Source organism: Triturus cristatus, chromosome 2_1 (genome assembly GCF_964204655.1).
Source record: "Triturus cristatus chromosome 2_1, aTriCri1.1, whole genome shotgun sequence".
NCBI lineage: Eukaryota > Metazoa > Chordata > Amphibia > Caudata > Salamandridae > Triturus > Triturus cristatus.
In genome coordinates, this window is record NC_140581.1 from 768,910,981 (window position 1) to 768,932,858 (window position 21,878).

The window sequence follows — 21,878 nt, forward strand, 5'->3', positions numbered from 1 at the left end:
CCACGGCATGTTGGGGTATCCGGAATCACCTACATAGAGCCAATTGCACATTAGTTGAGTCTTAAAATAGGGTGCTAATCAACTTTAGCAAACACACACAATGGTAAACAGTCAGTACACACCAACAAGCCAGGACCGCTGGTATTGCATCTGTGACATCATCATTGGGATGCGACTACTCCTCATTATGTAAGCGACGTGCGCTGACCCCGGGAACCGTGCACACACATGGGAAATAGTCATGTTCGCCAGAGCATTTATAAAGTGGAAATGTTTCCTATTCCGGTACGTCTGCTCATGTGCCTGTGGTGGTACCAAAGCCACATGTTTCCCATCAATGGAGCCAATGACATGTGGCATCCTGCCCAGGGCATAGAAGTTCCCCTTGATGTCAGCGAGTCGTTGTGGTTTGGGGAAATGGATGTACTGGTTGAGGAAATGCAACATCGCCTCCAACACATCTCGAAGCACACGGCTGAACATAGTCTGTGACATCCCACCAGCAGTAGCGACAGTGTGCTGGAAAGTACCGGTGGCAAAAAAGTGTAAGGCTTCCATCACCTTCACCTTGGGGTCAGCGCTGTAGGGTATGTCCGGCCAGGTTGCAAGTGTGGGGCCAACTGCTCCGCCAATTCTTTGATCAGTGGCCTGGTGAAGCTGTACCGTCGCATGCAGTCACGTTCAACCATGGTTGCAAGGTCAGGGAACGGTCTGTGGACAGCTGGTCTCCTGCAGTACATAGATGAGCAAAGACAGTTTGTCATTCCCCCTATCTATGTGCCAGTATACATGATAAATAGCACATGAAACAACATTACAGGACACAAGAACAAGATGTGTGTGCTGTTGGGTATGGGCACACATGTCAGATACATGCCCATCATCTGACATCTCAGCCCTACAGGTCCACACAACAAGGTCCATGTTGTGCTCTGACCAATCAATCGGCTCTGTCACAGTACATCAGTACGAGTGTGACATACCAGACACACACCACAGTGACTAGTGAGGACAGATGTCTACCCCACATCACAGGTTTTTGACAGACACACACAGGGACCTTGTGTCGCAACAAGGACAACATCATGATGTAGCGTCTCATATATACACTACAACCAGTGCTTAATTTGTGCCGGTGCTTTCTGGTGCTAAGCACCGGCACTTATTTCTCAGGGCCGGGTCTACACTCTCACGTAGAGCAGCACACAGCCAGTTATTACATTACCAATATTGCGTGTAGAGTACACTATACTCTACACGCAATATTGATAATGTAATAATTTGCTGTGTGCTGCTCACTACGTTGAGAGTAGTGTCCGAGCCTCCCTTGTGGAGAGCTAGTATCGCACTGTTCCCACGTGACTGTGTGTGCATAAAATATTTCAAATGGGATGTTGGCAGCCCGCCCGCCTTATTGTGTGCCACACATTACCGCCAGAAAGTGAAACTGCCTGGGTGGTCCCTGCCTCGGCGTAGCGTAGTTCACGTCGCTTCTCATTTTGCAATCATTCATTGGTAGTGCGCTAGCCTAGAGCACTACCAATGAACAATTGCAAAATATAATATTAGCTTGGCCTGGTCCCTGCTTGGCGAATCCTCAAGTGTGTGGCAAGAGTCAGACCAATCAGAAGTGCCTTCGTCGGCGGCCCGCCCAGCATACCACAGCTACAACATTAATTATTCATCCGACGACGGAAGCAACCAGTAATCATGCAGCAGACATCCCTCGCAGAGCATTTAAAACTAAAAATGCTGTCCCGCAGTCCCGGTAAGTAATGACTTTGAAAAACTATGTTAACAGTAGTTTGTTTGTACCAGTGTTCAGCGCTTTGTCTACAAAGTATTAAAAAGGCTCTTTATGCTAAATAACGTTTTATAGTGCGGGGCACACGGTTGCAGTTCTTCCTCCACTGCTGCTGGCTTTTAACTTTGGTGGAAAAATACATCTTTCTTTAAAGTTAAAAGCCAGCAGCAGCAGAGGAAGAACTGCAGCCGTGGGCCCCGCACTATAAAACGTTATTTAGCATAAAGAGCCATTTCACTGCTTTGTAGACAAATACAGCACTGAACACTGGTACACAGCTGATGGCAGAAAAATAAGACTACCTTAATGTGAATTTTGCCAGGACTGGCACGTTCAGGTACTCTTGTGATGTGGTGAGCAAAAAAACGATGGATTTAGGCCCAGATCTCTGTACTGGGGTGAATGTATGACATTGTTCTGCATTCTGTCCATCAATTGTTGTTTTTGCATTTGTCACCCCGAGTGGGACGGGTATGCTCAGACGTGAGTCCCGTGCTCTCCATGCCACTGGAATCAAGCTATCCTGGCTGAAGAGGGGTGAAACCCCGAAACCGGTCCTAGGATGCTTTTTTCCAGTCCAGGGAGGACCTGGCTTGGCAGTTCGGGCTGGACCTTTCCCATGAGGCACAGGGTCAAGACTGATTTGCATATGGCTGGGTTCAAACTGGAATGGCATGGTGAGCAAAAAAACGATGGATTTAGGCCCAGATCTCTGTACTGGGGTGAATGTATGACATTGTTCTGCATTCTGTCCATCAATTGTTGTTTTTGCATTTGTCACCGCGAGTGGGACGGGTATGCTCAGACGTGAGTCCCGTGCTCTCCATGCCACTGGAATCAAGCTATCCTGGCTGAAGAGGGGTGAAACCCCGAAACCGGTCCTAGGATGCTTTTTTCCAGTCCAGGGAGGACCTGGCTTGGCAGTTCGGGCTGGACTGTTCCCATGAGGCACAGGGTCAAGACTGATTTGCATATGGCTGGGTTCAAACTGGAAAGGCATGGTGAGCAAAAAAACGATGGATTTAGGCCCAGATCTCTGTACTGGGGTGAATGTATGACATTGTTCTGCATTCTGTCCATCAATTGTTGTTTTTGCATTTGTCACCCCGAGTGGGACGGGTATGCTCAGACGTGAGTCCCGTGCTCTCCATGCCACTGGAATCAAGCTATCCTGGCTGAAGAGGGGTGAAACCCCGAAACCGGTCCTAGGATGCTTTTTTCCAGTCCAGGGAGGACCTGGCTTGGCAGTTCGGGCTGGACTGTTCCCATGAGGCACAGGGTCAAGACCGATTTGCATATGGCTGGGTTCAAACTGGAATGGCATGGTGAGCAAAAAAACGATGGATTTAGGCCCAGATCTCTGTACTGGGGTGAATGTATGACATTGTTCTGCATTCTGTCCATCAATTGTTGTTTTTGCATTTGTCACCCCGAGTGGGACGGGTATGCTCTGACGTGAGTCCCGTGCTCTCCATTCCACTGGAATCAAGCTATCCTGGCTGAAGAGGGGTGAAACCCCGAAACCGGTCCTAGGATGCTTTTTTCCAGTCCAGGGAGGACCTGGCTTGGCAGTTCGGGCTGAACTGTTCCCATGAGGCACAGGGTCAAGACTGATTTGCATATGGCTGGGTTCAAACTGGAATGGCATGGTGAGCAAAAAAACGATGGATTTAGGCCCAGATCTCTGTACTGGGGTGAATGTATGACATTGTTCTGAATTCTGTCCATCAATTGTTGTTTTTGCATTTGTCACCCCGAGTGGGACGGGTATGCTCAGACGTGAGTCCCGTGCTCTCCATGCCACTGGAATCAAGCTATCCTGGCTGAAGAGGGGTGAAACCCCGAAACTGGTCCTAGGATGCTTTTTTCCAGTCCAGGGAGGACCTGGCTTGGCAGTTCGGGCTGGACTGTTCCCATGAGGCATAGGGTCAAGACTGATTTGCATATGGCTGGGTTCAAACTGGAATGGCATGGTGAGCAAAAAAACGATGAATTTAGGCCCAGATCTCTGTACTGGGGTGAATGTATGACATTGTTCTGCATTCTGTCCATCAATTGTTGTTTTTGCATTTGTCACCCCGAGTGGGACGGGTATGCTCAGACGTGAGTCCCGTGCTCTCCATGCCACTGGAATCAAGCTATCTTGGCTGAAGAGGGGTGAAACCCCGAAACCGGTCCTAGGATGCTTTTTTCCAGTCCAGGGAGGACCTGGCTTGGCAGTTCGGGCTGGACTGTTCCCATGAGGCACAGGGTCAAGACTGATTTGCATATGGCTGGGTTCAAACTGGAATGGCATGGTGAGCAAAAAAACGATGGATTTAGGCCCAGATCTCTGTACTGGGGTGAATGTATGACATTGTTCTGCATTCTGTCCATCAATTGTTGCTTTTGCATTTGTCACCCCGAGTGGGACGGGTATGCTCAGACGTGAGTCCCGTGCTCTCCATGCCACTGGAATCAAGCTATCCTGGCTGAAGAGGGGTGAAACCCCGAAACCGGTCCTAGGATGCTTTTTTCCAGTCCAGGGAGGACCTGGCTTGGCAGTTCGGGCTGGACTGTTCCCATGAGGCACAGGGTCAAGACTGATTTGCATATGGCTGGGTTCAAACTGGAATGGCATGGTGAGCAAAAAAACGATGGATTTAGGCCCAGATCTCTGTACTGGGGTGAATGTATGACATTGTTCTGCATTCTGTCCATCAATTGTTGTTTTTGCAGGGGAAGTGGGTGTGGCATCCTAAAAAAATTGAGCACCTGGACTTCATATTTTACAAATTAAGCACTGACCACAACGCACACATAACACACACATGAAGTGCCCCCTGATTTCTTGCCAGCTCACACATGGATGTCTGTGACACACAGACGCAACATCAACTCACATTGACAATATACATGGATGTTGTGACCGTTTGACATTGAGCACATAAAATCTGAGTCATCTCTGCATGGAAATGCACACATACTGTGGATGAACATCACATTTGTGGCACTGTGACACCCTGTGAGACACATACCATTCCACTGAAGAGTCAGGGTGTATGTCACATGACAATGTACACCGGGAACTGTGTACATGCCTCATGCACTGAAATGTAGAGTTGTCAACCACAGTGGTTATGTGTACAGGCCACAATGGTATCTGTCCCCATGACACCTTGCCCTGCATGGGAGTGGGTGCCACTAAGTGCAACATACCAAATCACATGTTTACCCACATACACACACAGGTAATGCAGCCTGACATGCACTTTGATATACTGTGTCACAGACTGTATTGTTGTTGGTGTGCCCATGGGTACATGGCAAGCTATGGTGTGTGGCACGCCTTGCACATTGACTGCAATGGGGACTGACGCGGGGGACCAATTCGAAAGACGCGTCGGACACCTAGGGAAGGAGTCACACGCACGCCTTGCACATTGACTTCAATGGGGACTGACACGGGTGACCAATTCGAAAGACGCGTCGGACAACTAGGGAAGGAGTCACACGCACGCCTTGCACATTGACTTCAATGGGGACTGACGTGGGTGACCAATTCGAAAGACGCATCGGACACCTAGGGAAGGAGTTGCACGCACACCTTGCACAGTGACTTCAATGGGGACTGACGCGGGTGACCAATTCGAAAGACGAGTTGGACACCTAGGGAAGGAGTCGCAAGCACGCCTTGCACGCACGCCTTGCACATTGACTGCAATGGGGACTGACGCAAATTCGAGCCTTGTACGATTCGGGATCGTGACAATCCGTTGACTGCCTGCAACAATATATAAGACTCGTTTGTGCAATGCTTTTGAATTTTTCAAACGATGCGGAAGGTGTGTACGAGGCGTGCAATGCGATGGATTGGCCAAATTCATAGGTTTCAAACGTGTCAGACCTATCGCTTTTGACGCATGGGACTGAATCTGCCTCTGTAGCACAGATATAAGGCTGTCTGTTCCCCTGGGAGCTCACTTGCCTACACTACATGCTCCAGATTGACATCTCTGCTACCACTGCTGCTGTCTCTGCATCCTCTGGCTCCAAGAATGGCACATACTGTGGAGTGGGCATAGCCTTCACAGAGGAGGAAAACAAGGCCCTGTTGGACAGCCTCCTTCCACAGTACAACAAGCTGTATGGGAAACCAGCGGAGCAGGTGAGTGTGCACTCCACATCCCTTTTTCATTGTGTATGTTGTCTGACTGGCACTAATGACATTGTGTACACCAGTGTCTAGCATGCTCACTGAGTAGTTGTTACCCCCAAAGTGTGTAGGTACTTGTAGTGGACAGGTACTGTGCATGAAAAGTGCATTTTCACATGGTTGTAGTACTCAGGAAATGTTTCCATGTTGTAAATGCAGGACAACTGTCAATCACCATAGTTGCACTACCTGTGTACATCATATGCCCTTGACAGAAAGACATGTATATCCAACTGTGTGATGCACAAACATGTGGCATGTGTGGTAATGGACTTTTATCCTTGTCTTCCTCACAGGTTGATTCCCATCAGAAGCAGGAGATCTGGCTGACCATTGCCCAGGCTGTTCGTTCTGTGGGGGTCTACAGACGCTGCATCCGCAACTGCCAGAAGAAGTGGCAGGACCTTCGTGGCTGGACCTGGAGGATCAAACGAGTCCAGCTGAAGCTGTCGCCTCCTCGCAGAAGGGGCGGATGACGAACACTGACCTCCCACATGCATCGGATTCTGACAGTGGTCTTCCCTGACCTCGATGGGCAGTTAAAGGCCAGACAGCAGCAAGAAAGGGGTAAGTGCATGCATTTTCTGTGTACTATGTCTCACATGCTCTTTGCACTCCTTCATCCTGGTTACACTCCCACAGATCTCCTGTCTGCTTGAAGAGGAGTTATGTGCCCAAATTAGGTCATGGCCCATCCTCATCTGATACACAGGTGTGCCCCTTTCAGTCTGTGACTTGTGTAACTTGGGTTGTGTGTCCCTGCTGTTGTCCAAACCTAAGGTTGTAAACAGCATCTGCTACTGGTGCATTGTTTTGTCTTCATGAGTGAGGCTAATGATTTCCATGTGTCTGCACATTGCCAGAAATCAGACATGTACTCTGTGTGGGCAATTGATATGTGTTCCAATTGATATTTTGGCACACCATATGTGCCAGGGGTATTTATCACACAGCCATGCAGCAGGTACAACAATGTAGGGGCATCAGAAGAATGTGCATCATGCGTGTCACACATGTATGAACACATGCCTGGTGTTCAGGGTAATCCCATGCTTCACATGTTCCTGGACAGGTATGCCTACTCCGGACATGAAGAACACTCTGTTCTTCTACTCCTGTGTGTCAGCCTACATTTAGTGCATTGTGAAATGTGCAGTATGGTGTCTGCCTCGGTGTCATTGTGGAGTGGCCTAGACTCTTAGAGGCCCATTAGGATGGCGGGTGGAAAAGCACCCCGACCGCCATGGAAGCGGAAAACAACCGCCCGCCGGCACTGTGGGAAAACTGGCAGCCAAATTAGGATTAACCGCCCAAAAAATCAGACCGCGGCAGTACGAGGCCAAGTAAAAATGCCCGTAGCGGGCAGAGATGGCCAAAATCCATCCGCGGCGATCGGAATCGTGGCGGAAAAACAACAACCCGCCGCAAGTATAGCGCAGACACCGCAGTGGAAACTAGTATATCCCAGACGGTCCCGCGGTATGTACCACCGTCCCAGATCGCCGCGGTTGCACAATGGGATGAATGGGAGAGCCAGCGGAAGAGCTGAAGCACAGCCACCGCGGTGGACGAACCATCAAAAATATGGCGGACAAAGCCAAAACCCCACAAGAAGGCCAAAAAGTGCACACAGAAAACTAGCCATGCCTCCCAAATACACAAAACACACCCCAATAACACAACCACATGGCAAAACAAAAAATACAAAACCCAGGACAACACACCTGTCAGCGACACCCCAATTGGATACACCCACATAGCTGAGTATAAAACCAGCCCCTTCCCTGACCACAATCCCTTGCAAAACTCCACACGAGAAGGGACACATACCCCAGCTGACAGGAGAGGCAAAGGACACAACATCACCAGCCACACCACACACAGCACCACCACCACCAGTGGAGAAGTGTGGCTCAATGGTTAGAGCGGCAGACCCTGATGCAGAGGTCTGGCCCAGGACCAGGGTTCAAGTCCCACTCTGCAACTCTGGGCAATAGCTTGCTTAATCTCCACAACGGCCCCCACAACGCTAAGGATGCCTGGCCTCCACCTTGGGGGTACCCAGGAGTGGACACCTCACAGGGAAAGCCAGGATGGGTTCCACAGCGGTATTCGTACAAGCGCCTTGAGACCCTTGCGGGTGAGTAGTGCGCTATACAAGTATCAATTTACATTTACATTTACCTCCACACCAGCACAAGTAACCCCCCTGCACAACATACACAGCACAACCACAACCACCACTCATACTCCTGCACCCACTCACACTCCTGCACCCACAATCACTTTGCACACCACACACCATGGCCCCACAGAAAATGTCCAAATTCACTGAGAGTGAGTTGAAGGTAATGCTAGATGAGATAGTCAGAGTGAAACCACAGCTTTTCTGGTAGCCTGGTTCAACAGACACCATTAGCCACAAGGACACAAATGTGGGCTTGAATACTCCAAAGGATCAATGCAATAGGGATCACCCAAGATCAAAAAAGGAGATCATGAAGTGGTGGCATGATCTGAAGAGGGTGGTCAAGGAGAGGAGGAGCAAGAACCATGAGCTGGCTTAGAGGACTGGCAGTGGCCCTCCCATTCCACAAAAACCATTCACACCATGGGAGGAGAAGGTGCTTGCCATACTACATCCAGAGAGTCTCACAGGAGTAGCCGGGGGAGTGGAGGCTGGTAAGTACAAACAAATGACTACCGCCACTCTGCAATGTACTGCCTTGCACAACTACAAAGCTACACCACCTAGGACACATACCATCCATCTGCACCGCACACTCAAAAAAACATGGCTCACAGATCCAACATTCACCCACTCCCATTCACCCCAAACATAGCTAACAACATAACCATGGGGGCATGTGTACAGGCAGACAGCACTACAACAACCACCAGGCCCCTTGGCCCACAGCCTAGCAAGATGGATCCCTCCCACCACCCCACCCAGACGCATTGTCAGCCATTACACAACCCTCATCAAACTTACAGGTAGGTAGCCATCTTCACAGTGAGGGTGTTTGTGGCTGGGAGAGCTGCACCACTACTCCCAACATTCCCTCTGTCCCACACCTCAGCAGGATGATCCCTCACCCACCCCACAGTTGAAAGCCATTGCAGTACACCAAAAGAACTTACAGGTAGGTAGCCATCTTCACAATGAGGGTGTCTGGGGGTGGGGGGCCTGCACCACTACTCCCACCATGCCCCCGTCCCACAGCCTAGCACATTGGAGCCCTCCCACCACCCCACCCAGAAGCATGTGTGAGCTATTACACAACCCTCATCAAACTTACAGGTAGGTAGCCATCTTCCCTTGGATGGTGTTTGTCGCTGGGAGGGCTGCACCACTACTCCCAACATTCCCTCTGTCCCATACCTCAGCAGGATGGATCCCTCCCCCACCCTACCCAGGAGCAGTTGAAAGCCATTGCAGTACACCAAACAAACTTACAGGTAGGTAGCCATCTTCACAATGAGGGTGTATGGGGGTGGGGGGCCTGCACCACTACTCCCAACATGCCCCCTGTCCCACAGCCTAGCAAGATGGACCCCTCCCACCACCCCACCCAGAAGCATGTGTCAGCCATTACACAACCCTCATCAAACTTACAGGTAGGTAGCCATCTTCCCTGGGAGGGTGTTTATGGCTGGGAGGGCTGCACCACTACTCCCAACATTCCCTCTGTCCCGTACCTCAGCAGGATGGATCCCCCCCCCCCCACCCAGCAGCAGTTGGAAGCCATTGCAGTACACCAACAGAAACTTACAGGTAGGTAGCCAGTACGTGCACCCACCCATTTCTCACAAATTAAATGGTGCCATATGACAACACCAGCCCTCTCATTGCACAAAGAGGCATACCTACCCCATTGCCAAGCACAGTGTGCACACAGGTAAGCTAAGGAAACTGTCACAACCACCAAAGTGTGACACAACAATGCACAAGTAGAAGAAAGTCAGGGCACAATCATGCACAGCAACTAGTTACATGTGCATCACCATGGGGCAAGTGCAACAAGGACCATTCGAAAAATATAAAAGCCTGTGTGGTGGCACAAATCAAGATATGCACATAACAGGACAAAGGGATGCAGGAGATGACAATGGCCAGTCCATGGCCAGATGTGATGTCTGCTAGGTCAGACAAATAAACTATGAGTCCTCATTTAAACACATGTTGTGCCAGGCCCTTGATGGCAACAAGCCCATGTAAACCTCAATTGTGCACGATTTGCATGGTATGCCTTGACACCTCATACCATGGACAAGTAATGCTTGTACCACTGCATCATGTCATGAAGCACAATACTGCACATAGTCAACAATGTGATGATATGTCAATTGTGCAGTGCACACAAAGTGAATGACACACAGCTAACACAAAGCTTGCCAGGTGCACTGCAATGACCATTTCACATCTGACCCACAGGTGACCAAGAACTCACTGCAGAGGACAACACCAGCAACCTGCAGAGCCAGTTTCCACCCCCGGTACAAGGACTCTCGGATGCTGACCCCCAGGATTCCATGGTCGATGAGCTCGAGGCCGGCCCACCTGGTGTGCCAGGGAGCAACAGGTCCCAGGACCCCATCGTCCCCCCACCACATCTGCGGCAACAACTACACAGCAGACCCCTGCTGTCACGGCCTCTGCGGTTACCGCCACCACCACCAGTGCTGCCTGCAATACCCTACCTGTCCCAGAGGATGCCTAGCACACACCAACGACAGAGGATGGCAGGGAGAGGATGCGGGTGCCCACAGTGGTGAGGCAACAGGTCCGTGGCAGCAGGGCAGGTGGGAGGGGCAGGGTCACCCAGGGACACCAGGAGGCTGGGACCCACTCCATGGAACACATCACCAGAGTCCTGGTGCATACGAACAGGCCCAGGGACAAACGGGTCAGTTGGACGATCTGTTGCATGAGCTCATCCTGCTGATGAGGTCCATCGACACCCGCATGGGACAAATCGTGGACCACCTGGGCCAGCAAGTGGCAGTTCTGAGGGACAGGCATGCACCACAAACAACACCTCCACCTCCCTCTGGTGGGCTGCACAATGACAGTTCACCATCCTCCCCTGCGCCCACAGAGAGGTGTGAGTCCTCAGACCCCACTGGCCCTGCAGCAGGCCCCCCCCTGCCAAACGACAAAGGGGCCGTCCCAAGAAGACCCTGGGAGTATCTGGAGGCCAAGCACCTGCCAGACGCCAGTCACGGAGCCAGCCATGATGGCAACCCTCTCCACCACTGCATTGACTCTTTGGACTGTCCTTCCCCCCACTGCCTTGTGAATGGCATCTGTCTGTTGGACTGGGTCACCACAGCAATGTGGTGACTACTTGACTATCTCATCTACCACGACGGTCAACTCACTGCTCCACCCCACCCCCAATGGAAATGTACACCCCCCTCGCATCTCACCATAGTAAATAAAATATCCTCACACACATATTGTTGTGTCTGCTCCGTCTTTATTGCAGGGTGTATAGTCTTTGACATGATCACAATGTACCAGGAGCATGGGCTGTTTGTAGGCAAGGAGAAGTCGAAGGCACCTAGGGAAACAGAACAGAACAACAGAACAACTGTCACTGGTCTGGGTGTGGCATCACAGACATCACACAAGCCCTGACACCAGGATAACCCAGCATGCACATGTCACAATGTCCACCAAGTGTCAACATACACGTCCTGTTGATGATCCCAAATGACATGCCCTAGAAACATTTCCAACCACCACTGAGTCTACAACTGGCTGATGCTACAATTCTCACATGACCCTTCAGGACAACAGCAATATCATCAGACAATGGGTATGTTGCACATTGACACCCACCGTCAAGTGAAGTAGCGGGTGATGAGCTGTTCACACAGGTCCTTCCTCCTCTCCACTGTCCTCATCACTGGACACGGCTTGGTTTGCAGACTGGGGCCTTGGGTCCTCACCATCATCCAGGAGCAGGGGAATCTCCTTGCGAATGGCTAGGTTGTGGAGCATGCAGCATGCTACAACAATCTGACACACCTTCCTGGGCGAGTATGCCAGTGCACCTCCAGTCTTGTCCAGGCACCGGAAACGTGACTTGAGCAGGCCAAAAGTACGCTCCACCACACAACGTGTTCTCCCATGGGCCTCATTGTAGCTGACTTCAGCCGGGGACCTGGGATTCCTCAGTGGGCTCAGCAACTAGGGACGGTTGGGATATGCAGAGTCACCTAGGTATGACAAACAGAAATAGACATTGCAACGTCGCAGAGGCTCAGGGCAGCAGGTCACACACACACAGCACGCCACACGACTAGGCATACTCACCCACAATCCATGCACGCTCGGGAAGAAGATTAGCCATCAGCTGAGGCACTATGCTGTTCCACAGGATGTAGGGGTCATGGGCCAAGCCTGGGAATTCGGCACACACATGCGAGATGGTCATCTCTGCCAGGCACACCACTTGCACATTGATGGAGTGGTAATGCTTGCGATTGCGGTAAATGTGCTCACTTGCCTGTGGTGGCACAAGACTGACATAGGTGCAATCAATGGCCCCAACAATATTTGGGATGTGTCTAAGGGGATAGAAGTCTCCCTTCACAGCTGGCAATTCAGCACCCCTGGGGAAATGGATGTATCTGTCCTTGTATAGCATCATGGCGGACAGTACATCACGCAGCACCATGCTGAACATCGGTTGTGACATCCCACCAGTGCTGGCCACAGTCTCCTGGAACGATCCAGTGGCAAAAAAATGCAGGGCTGCCATCACCTTATAAGTAGGGGTGAAAGCTGTTGGATATGTCCTGCGTGGCTGCAGGTGGGGCTCCAACAGATCACAAAGGGTTTTCATGGTGGCTCTGTCCAGGTGGCATTTCCGTATGATCGCAACATCCTCCATGTCCTCCAGCACCGTCAAGTGACAAGGCCTCCTCCTAGTGAAGATGATAGTGAACACATGTCAATGCAATACATCATGAGATGTGGCCATCATATCACGTTCTGGATGACACGACAGCAATGACTGACATCTATAGTGACTAACAGACCAGCTTACATGGAGGGACACCTTCAGCTACACAAAGGGCACACGTGTCAACTTACACAAGACAAGTACCTCAAACACCACCTTGGGCAATGTTAATGCACATAGGGATATGGCCACAGTACACATGTGCACGCCTGGGAGTCTAGGATCCAGCATATGTGCAACTAATCAAAACCACTGTCTCATACCTAGCTGCTGTACCGGTCATTACAAGCTGGCACACATCCACCACACATTTACCACAGTCGGCGCTGGAATGACGAATATATTCATGAGCAGACATGAGAGGCAATGCTAAATAGATCATCATTCATCGAGACGAGCATTGCTGTGATTGTCACTGGGCCTCAACACATTGACATGTGTACACATTGTACAGTCCAGGACTACACTGTCCTGCCTACACCAACATCAAATCCTTAAGTGACATGTGAGTGTGTAGGGGCAAATCTACGTTACACACACACAAAAATGCCATGTGTAGCCATCAGTGGAGTAAATTGAACATTGGCCTTGTGTGCACAATGATGTGCCATTGAACATGTTGGCACTGTGCACTGGTGATGTTTGATAGATGGCCATCGCCATTGTATGGCACCCATATCGTGGTAGCTACCGCCTGGCCCCGGCGGTGTGTCACCAGCACCCCCATTCACACAACTGCGGAAGTCATAGGCATGGAGACATGCCCATATGGTGGTTGGCATGCTCCGCCGCCTGAATGGAGGTGCCTCGTGTCAATGCATGGCACCCATATCGCGGTAGTTACCGCCTGGCCATGGAGGTATGTCACCAGCACACACAAGTGTGGTAGTCATAGGCATGGAGAAATGCCCATATGGTGGTTGGCATGCTCTGCCGCCTGAATGGCAGTGCCTCGTGTCAATGCATGGCACCCATATCGTGGTAGCTACCGCCTGGACCCGGCGGTGTGTCACCAGCACCCCCATTCACACAAGTGCAGTAGTCATAGGCATGGAGACATGACCATGTGGCGGTTGGCATGCTCTGTCGCCTGAATGGCGGTGCCTCGTGTCAATGCATGGTACCCATATCGCGGTAGCTACCGCCTGGCCCCGGCGGTGTGTCACCAGCACCCCCATTCACACAAGTGCGGTAGTCATAGGCATGGAGACATGCCTATATGGCGGTTGGCATGCTCCGCCGCATGAATGGCGGTGCCTCGTGTCAATGCATGGCACCCATATCACGGTAGCTACCGCCTGGCTCTGGCGGTGTGTCACCAGCACCCTCATTCACACAAGTGCGGCAGTCATAGGCATGGAGACATGCCCATATGGCGGTTGGTATGCTCCGCCACTAAAATCGCGGTAGCGCACACCGGGCCTCTGCGGTGTTTCACCGCCATGGAGCTCGCCCTAGAGCCAATGCGAAGCTCGATAGCGGTGGCATGATGCAATTTTGAAGATGGCAGTAGGCGTGCTCCGCCACCGCGGAGGCGGACATTGGCTGGATTTGAAAGATGCACCATCGTGGTAGTGCACCCCAGGCCCCAGCGGTGTATCACCGCCATGGAGCATGCCCTTACAGCCAATGGGAGCCATGATTGTGGTGACATGATGCAATTTTGAAGATCGCGGTATGCGTTCTCCGCCACCGCAGAGGCAGACATTGGCTGGATTTGAAAGATGCACCATCGCGGAAGCGCACCCCGGGCCCCAGCGTTTTATCACCGCCATGAAGCATGCCCTTACAGCCAATGGGAGCCATGATTGTGTTGACATGATGCAATTTTGAATATGGCGGTAGGCGTGCTCCGTCACCGCGGAGGCAGACATTGGCTGGATTTGAAAGAGGCATACCTGGACCACCAATTGCTGCAGCTTGGCACCTTTGAAACGACCCCAGGGGGCTATATATGTGGGAGTGAGCCTCACATTGCCACTGCTCACAGAGCCTGCTGCCTGAGACCCCTCACCTGCTGCTGCCTCCAGGGACTGCTGCCTGGGATCCCTTACCTGCTGCTGCCTCCAGGGACTGCTGCCTGGGATCCCTCACCTGCTGCTGCCTCCAGGGACTGCTGCCTTAGACGCCTCACCTCCTGCTGCCTCCACGGACTGCTGCCTGAGACCCCTCGCCACCAAAATCCCCTGCTGTTGTCTCACGTCCAAAGTGATGGCAAGGACAGAGAAGATCCGTGCCAGTCCCTTCACGAGCGAGGAGCTGGAGGTCCTGGTGGTCGAGGTTCTCACACAGTACCCAAGGCTATATGGCACCCCAAATGTCGTGGTAAGTCTTCAACAGTGGGGAGGTAGGGCAGGGGGACCACACATGTAGTTGGACTGATGCAGTATGTGCCTGGGAGTGTGGGGTAGTGTCATGCACTGCCTGACATCCTGTCTCTAGTGGGAGGGTGTGTGTACCCAATGCCACAGCTTTCCCTCCCTGCACATGTATATATGAGTGACATGTGTTGTGTTGTCAGCTATACAGTGACACAGAAGGTTGTTCATGCTGTAGTCAGGACAGTGATTGCTTGGCTGGATGGCTGTGTGTGCCCCTGTAGTCCATCTCAGTGTGAGACCAGCTGGCCTGCACAGCCCCTGCTTACAAAGACAAGAACATCTAACTGAACTTACAGAGTAGGTCTTGTCACATCGCACTCCAGCTATGGTCCATCTCAGCACTGTGGTTTGCACACAACTGCCCTTGTGATTGGCATTTTGTATTTGTGATTTCATGTCCATCCATGTGACCACCATGACACATTCAAAGATTCACAGGACAGGGACATTGATGGCTGCGCAGTCTTGGACACAGTGAGTCCACCCCCAAACACAGGTTGACATGTGATGTATGTGTTGCTCAAGCCAACAATGGTCTGGAGATGGGGGCAGGCTATATGGGTGTTTCAGTGCTGGCATCCTGCATGTGTGTGAGATGTGCAGGGACTGTGTTCCCCCTCACACCTGCATGCTTTAACATCAGCTTTTCCCATGCAAGGGTCCCATGTGGGCTGTACTATAGTCTCTGATTGACCTATCGTTGGATATGTGATGATTTTGTATCTTGCTGCTATACTGATAGATGTCGGTACATGACACTGTGTTCCTGATCATTTCTCCCTCTTGTCTCTCATGCCTGCAGCTCAAGGTACACCAGCGTAAGGCCATGTGGAGGGCCATTGCAGCGAAGGTGCGAGCCCTGGGGGTCTCAAACCAACGACGTAACCACTGCCACAAGAGAGGCGACGACATCAGCCGGCTGGCAAAGAATGTGGCGGAAATGACCCTGGGGCTGCTTCCTCGCAGTGGGCGTCTGGCACGGCGCAGTATGACACCACTAATGGGGCGCATCTTGCCGGTGACACAGCCTGAGCTGGATGCACGTTTGAAGGAGCATCAGCAGCAAGTCAGGGGTGAGCATTTGGGGAGTCTGACTTTGGCTGAGAGTGGCTGCATGTGTACAGAGCCTGTGCCAGCGCTGGCCTCTGTGATGTTGGTAGTGTGATGCTGTGGCATGTAAGTGGCTGCTGGCCTGGGTGCCTGTGGCATGCATTTGCACTACCTGTACTTACAAAGGTGATTCGGATGCTGTGCCTTCACATTACATTCTGAATTGTGCTCTTCAGGTTTCTTCTGCATTGGTGTGGTCTTGGGAATCCCATGGGAGGGAACGGCAGTGTGCGTACATCAATGCGTCCATTGCATGCACCCATATTGGGGAGGGCTAGACATCTTACAGCAATGTGCAGCATTCTATTGTCCCCAAGGTACAACATGGTGGGTGGCATGGGCTAATGTCCATTGTGGACTGTCATGTTGTAGTCTGGGTCTGTGTTGTCCCCTCCTGTTCAATCCAGTTCTGTCATTGGCAACAAGTAGTGTGCCCCCATCATGTCCCGAGGTGTGCTCAGAACTAGTTGTGTGTCTGTTTGAACATGTTGGCTCTATTGTACACATGTAAGGTTGGGGGGCACGGCCAGCACAAGGTGGGTTTCTGCACACAGTATTGCAGACAGGCTGTCCAGGGTCATCATGTGTGTGTTCTTCCTATATGTGTGCCCAGTGGTGTATGTGTGTGGTCATCTTGTGATGGCCAGTCATCCTTGTCCCATGGCTTACTTTCCATTTGTGCTCTTGGATGGCCAGGTAGTGGTCAGTGTGAAGGGGGTGAGTTTGTGGGGAGTGTTGATGTGTGCATGCCTCTGCAATGTCAACTACACACATGTGTCACCCAGGAGTTGTGTGCCTGTTGTTTTGATTGTTCATCCCTGTGGATGTGGTTGTATGCCCATGTGTGAGTTGTATGTTGTGCACTGTGCAGTGTGTTGGTGTGTCCTTGCAGTTCTGTCTGACTCGTACTTGTTGTTTTTGTCACTTGTGAGTATGCAGAGGGTGTTACTGGCAATTCAGTGTTGTGTTTTGTTGCACATCCATGTGTCTGGTTGCTGTTTGTGGGGTCTGTGCAGACCTGGCTGTTTCCCCAGAATTTAATTCCTAGCCCCCCCCCCTCCCTTTCCTCCCCTTCATTATGTCTTTAGCGCCAGGATGCCCGTAGAGTTGCAGTGCGCTCTATAAATATTTATACATACATACACCTGCTGCTCCACACTGCCATTGTGGTTGTGTTTTCTCATGCCTTACTGTCCCATGGTGCCTTCTTGCCTCCAGTGTGGCATATTGTGTGTGTTGTCATGCCATCCCCTATCTGTGCTTCAGCTGCCTACCCATTGTGGGTCTGCACTCCCTCTCTTTGTGTATGGTACACTCCTGCCATGTCCCCTACTGACATGCAGTACACTTCACTTTGGTGTGAGCTGTCCCCTTGGTTTGCATGTGTGTGTGCCTCCCCATGACTTCATTTGTGACACTGTGCTTTGTGGTGCAGTTCTTTGTCCAGGGTCAATGTGTCACTCTGTGCATTTTCCCAATGGGTCATGTGTGATGTTCTGGTGTTGTTTGTCAGTCATGGTTGCTGATATGCAGTTCAACTGTGTGTGCTGCCCAGTCCTGTAGTCAAGATGTTTCCAGCTTTGTGTCCCAGACTTGTGCATCTGTTGTTTGTATTATTGCTTCACTTCCTGGGTGTGCTGTTGTCTTTATGCTGTGCTGTATGGTGTTGTGTGGGTTGCTGTTCTGTCACTGATGTCTGTGTGTGTCTGGTATGCTTGGTGTGCACACACAGCTTGTTGTGCATGCAGTGCTGTGTGTGTATGTTGCCTTGTGATTGCCTGGTGTGCATCCCCTGATGTCCCGCTGTGTTTGCTATGTGATTGTTCTGCCTGTGCGTCTGTTGTTTGTTTGCTGTGGCTGTGTTGTTCTGTGATGGTGCACTTCTTGTGTGTGTTGTGGTATGTTGTCTGTGCATTGTTCCTGAGTGATGAGGTTGTACACTCCTGTTGTGTCTATGCTCCCATTGCCTTTCCCCAGTTTAGCTGCACAGGGCATGTCTGTTGTTGTGGCTTTGTATGTGTTTCTGTTGGGTTATGTGTTTGTCTGTTGTATTTGTTTCCACAGCTGTGTGTGTGTGATGTTTGTGGCTGGGCCCAGGGTGTGTGGTTGTTTGTGTGTGTATTGCCTGTCAAGTATTGCCAGCCTTCATTGTGTTTGGCACTGGTGTTGTGTGCTGCTGGTGTGAGGGGGTATGTGTGTAGATTCTTACTGGTGTTTGGCAGTCCTGAGGTGTGTAGATGGTCCCTGTGTGTAGTGCTGCTGGTGTACTCCTGTATAGTAGTTGTAAGGATGTGTGTCTGTTCCCAGTTTGACTTCAGGACCTTCCTTTCATCCTTTCATCCTTTCATCCTTGTGCCTATACATGGTTTGCCTGGCTGTCTCTCTGTGTTGTTGCACTGAGCTGTCTGTGCTTTGATTTCACTGACTGTGCCAGCCATGTGTGCTTTGATGGTGTAAGGGTGTTCTGCTCTGTTCCTTGTGTTGATGTGATGTACACATGCTTGTTGTGTGTCTCCATGGCCTTCTATTTGTGTGCAGCACACTTTGATTTCCCTATTTGTTGTGCTCCATTGCTGTTGGCATGTGGGGTGTGTATGTGTGTGTCAGTTTGTGATATGTATGTGTGACTGTGCAGGCTGTGTGTCCATTTGGATGTTGATTCCTTGTGTGTGTTCATTTGTTGCTTGTCCTCATTGGCTTTTCTCTGAGTGTGGTGTTGTGTGTGTTTCCCTGGCCCTGTGCTACTGTGCTGTGTGTTGTGTGTTCCTGTGCAGCCACTCCTGCATTGTGTGTCTCCATGATTGTTTGTTGTGTGGTGCAGGGTATGTATTGCCCTGGCTTGTTGTTGTGCATGGGGTGCACAGGGGGAGCACATGGCATGTGTGTGGTGGGAGTGGGTGTGACCCTGTGGTCTTTGTCCCCTGCCCATGCCTGGCACTGGCCCTGCCTGCTGCATTGTGTGCATGTATTTGCTTGTGTTCGCCGCTGCGGTGACGTGACCGGGACATTGCTGCATGGTGGCGGTAGCTGTGTGTCCAGGATGCAGCGGGGTGACTTTGTGGCAGGTGGGTGATGTGTGGGTGCACTTGTGGATGTGTCCCTGTCCCCCCTAGGGTGTCTGATGTGGATTTGGACCCTGTGTCAGGCCGTGGGTTGTGTGTTGTGTTATTGCGTACCTGCGGCGGCATCCGCTGCGGTCCATGAGTTCCATGAGTTCCTGTTGATGTAGCAGGGACAGCACCGGAAAGACGTGTAGAGCTGGGTCAATGGCGGTCGTGACTGGGACTCTGCTTTTCGAGCTCTGCTGTCGAGTTTCCGCCGTCTCTGGTTGGGCGGTGTCTCCACTGGGGTGCGTCTGCTTGCTTGAGTCATCCTAATTTGTGGAGCGGGGCAGACGTCATTCCGCACGTCGGAGGGTCTCTATTGGCTCCCACCGCCGCAGTGGCAGGCGCACTTTGTTGGCGGTGCGCGTCGCACCGCAGCTGTCGGAAATTGGCCTATGTTTGACCATACTAATATGGCGGACGCGATGTCTACTGCTGGCGGGCAGAAAAAGGCATTTTTACCGCCAGTGCCGTGGTGGTCCCACCGCCCTACATCCTAATAGACCCCCCCTATACTCCTGCGGTGTTGGTCATTTTGGTTTGTGCAGCTAGCTGGGGTGTGGCTAATGGATCATCACAATGGGGTAAAACATAGGTGTGTAATCACTTGACGATGCATAATCTTGTATTATACATCACAGTGCAGGCAGCCTCAATTTGTTCTCATCATGCTGTGATGTTATCATGTTTGCAGATTGGTGATTGCAGTCACTCAACTGTCACATTTGTATTACGTGTGATCATCAGATGTCTTAAGATGTGGGTAGCAGTGCACTTGACAGCTGCAGGGCTTACATTCCCAAAAATGTTAATGATTGTGACACAGTGCAGACTGTTTATTTTTGGATGCACTGCCCCTGAGACTGAAGCCAGTGATGACTGATTAGCCATACTGGGCCGTAGCATGGTATCCCACTTGCTGATGTGTATCCTGCAGTAATGTCAGTTGTACAGCATGCACTCTATTGTGGCATTGACCATCAATACATGGGCACCTCATGGTGTCTTGTGAATGAAGCATATCCATTTTACTGACAATTATTTTGGCCATCCCTTATCCTGACACACGTACTGAGTCAGTGGCAGGAGATGGGATATGTGTGTACTGGCACATTTCAATCACAATTTCTGCAGTTCTGAGATATGTGGTGCATGTGCACCCATATGAGAAGTAGTATACTATATGCACCAGACAGATGGGTTCATGGAGGGGCAGGATGTGAGGGGCATGGTTGACTGGCAGACTGACAGGTGTCATTTCCAAAAAGTGTCTGCAGTTTTTGCAATATTTGGAAATTGATGCAAAGGCGTGCTCTGTAATGTGCTGTACTTACGGTGATGTGTCAGGTGAAACAGGTGACTAATGTGGATCTGTTTATCCCGATTGTTTGTAGATACATCTACGGCTACTGGAGGAGACAGCTCCACGGACCAAGAGGAGCTGCAGAGCCAGACTGGGTCTGCTTCAGAGGAGTTGGAGGGACCCAGTGGCACAGAGGGTGAGGGGAGCCACACTGAGGAGATATCAGCTACGACCACCTCATCTGAGGAACACAGCATCTCCAGTGAGGACTCCCTTGTGGAGACGGGTGTCAACAGACCCCAGACAACACCTAGCAAGTCTGTCCCCGCCACCACCACCATCTCCACCCTCCCATCTGCTCCCATCCCAGATGTCCGTGGAGGCCCCCGTGTAAGGGAACATGTCTCCTTTGTTTCAGGCTCCGCACCCCCTGCCCCTGTCTCCCCTGCTGCCCTGAGTGTGGAGTCTGTGGACTTACTGAAGCAGCTCCATGTAGGGCAGACAGCGATGCTGAGTGTCCTCCATTCCCACACCACTCTGTTGACTCAACTGGTGTCCTTCATGGAGGGCATCTCATCAAACATGTCTGCCATACATCAGACCATTCAGTCCATGGCCTCTACACAGACGGCAGCAGTGTCCCTCCTCTAACAGTCCTTCACCTCTCCTACCTCTACCACATCCACCATCCCCACTACCCTACCTGTCCAACGCACACACACACTGGCACCGGCACGCACCACAACAGACACAAGCAGCACACAGCCACGCAAGTCAAAATCAAAAGCCACAGGCACGCACACTCCAGGGACTGATGGCACACACACAGGGGATGGGTCACAGACATACAAACAGGCATCCACAAGCACTCCGCAGACCTCAGATGCCTCTCCCTCTAAAACCCCTTGCCCTGCCTCCCCTGCACCCCCCCCTTCCCAGCAGCTCTTCCTCTGTGACCTTGGTCTCTTCCCCACTGATCCATCTGCTCTGACACACAAGGGGAAGAG